The sequence below is a fragment of the Austrofundulus limnaeus genome, unplaced genomic scaffold (genome assembly GCF_001266775.1).
Source record: "Austrofundulus limnaeus strain Quisiro unplaced genomic scaffold, Austrofundulus_limnaeus-1.0 Scaffold198, whole genome shotgun sequence".
NCBI lineage: Eukaryota > Metazoa > Chordata > Actinopteri > Cyprinodontiformes > Rivulidae > Austrofundulus > Austrofundulus limnaeus.
The window spans coordinates 901,882-903,247 of record NW_013952600.1 but is presented as its reverse complement, the minus strand read 5'-3'; the positions used below and the strand labels follow the sequence as shown (position 1 = coordinate 903,247).

The 1,366-nt window shown below is 41.6% G+C and overlaps 1 protein-coding gene across 1 annotated transcript in view; it reads right to left on the bottom strand.

The window, feature by feature from the left end:
• The window catches only part of ap3m2 (adaptor related protein complex 3 subunit mu 2), an 8,938-nt gene extending 7,572 nt beyond the window's left edge, over positions 1-1,366 (bottom strand). The window contains exon 1 of the mRNA XM_014018651.1: positions 1,272-1,366. The gene's annotated coding sequence lies outside the window, so the exon portion shown is untranslated. The remainder of the gene's footprint in view (positions 1-1,271) is intronic.

Genomic DNA, 1,366 nt, shown 5'->3' with positions numbered 1-1,366 from the left:
GAACCCTTCGTATGAACAAAAGTAAGAGAAATTTAGGACAAGAATATGAACATGTTATTGCATGAGGCCCAATGAAACTAAAAAATGCTCCCACGGATGTTTACATCAAAAGATTGCTGATTCGCTTATTTTGCTGTCAATCAAAAAGAGACTCAGCCTCCAACAGATCATCCAATCATCATGCAGAAGCTGAGCGTCCAGCCCAGCCGAGGCCAGCCCCCTGCCCCATAGACCCCCAGAGACGCTGAGCATCCGATGGGCGGGACAAAGCCAGCGTTTATCCAATGACTCGTCTCGTTTTGCTGCACTTTTTGTTTCGCTGTTGAACTCTGTGGAAGCTTAAATCACTGTGAAGCTGCAGGAATCAGACAGGAGAGCTGCGTCATTACCAGTGATAAGAAGCTGATTCTGAACGAAAGTTGAGCATGTTGTAGTACATATTTAGTCAATGACATGAACACACAACAGTATATATTTGATCACTTATTATTTTTTTATGTTTTAGAGCAATCGCCTCTGATGTGTTTGTCCTAGGTTGTTTAGCTATGGTGGCCAATTAAAATAATTTGTCTCCAAAATTTAATTAGTTGTAGATATGAATCATTACTTTCTGACAGTTTCACTAAAACCTGTCCAGTGGTTCACAACATATTAACAGAGAAATCCTGGATGGAGGTGTACAACAAATTAGGGGAAGGAGGGGGGCATTGCCCCCACTGGCCCTCCCTGTGGTGGCGCACCTGTTTAATGTGTTTTAATAATGGAAGAAGGCAGTAACTGAAGAATGATACTACTACAAAGACAGTTTTAAGATAAAAGAAAAACAAAAGCACACTAGGATCCCAAATCTCAAGCAGCTATATAGAAATAAAATTTCTCACCAAAACATGTCTTTTAATGAGAAGTTATTGAGTGTTTTCATAGAGACAAACAGAAAGCCCCTCCTCTTCTCACATGACCCACTCGGGTTACTCATTCAACATGCTGCGACAAATGCTCTCGAGTTCAGCAGCATTTTAGTACCAGCAGGCAGAACTTTGTATTATTGCTGTAAAACGGCTTTAAACTAGAAACAGCAGAACTCTCTGAAACACGTAGCTAACGAAGGCCTTCATTTCCATAAGATACAAGAGATGCTCTGCCCTCCTCCTGCCTCGGTCTCCTCACAGACAGACCGTCACCCGGCAGGATAATTAATTCAAAGGTAGAGCTCTCGCTAAAAAAAAATATAGTTTTGCACCCAAATATCTCATAAATTACAAATGACTTACTGAAGTAAAATTTCTGACGCTCTCGTCTCGCCTTTTCCCAATAAACGAAGAAGAAGCCGTGACTCCTGCTTCCCGTTAGCTAGCGCAGAGATGAT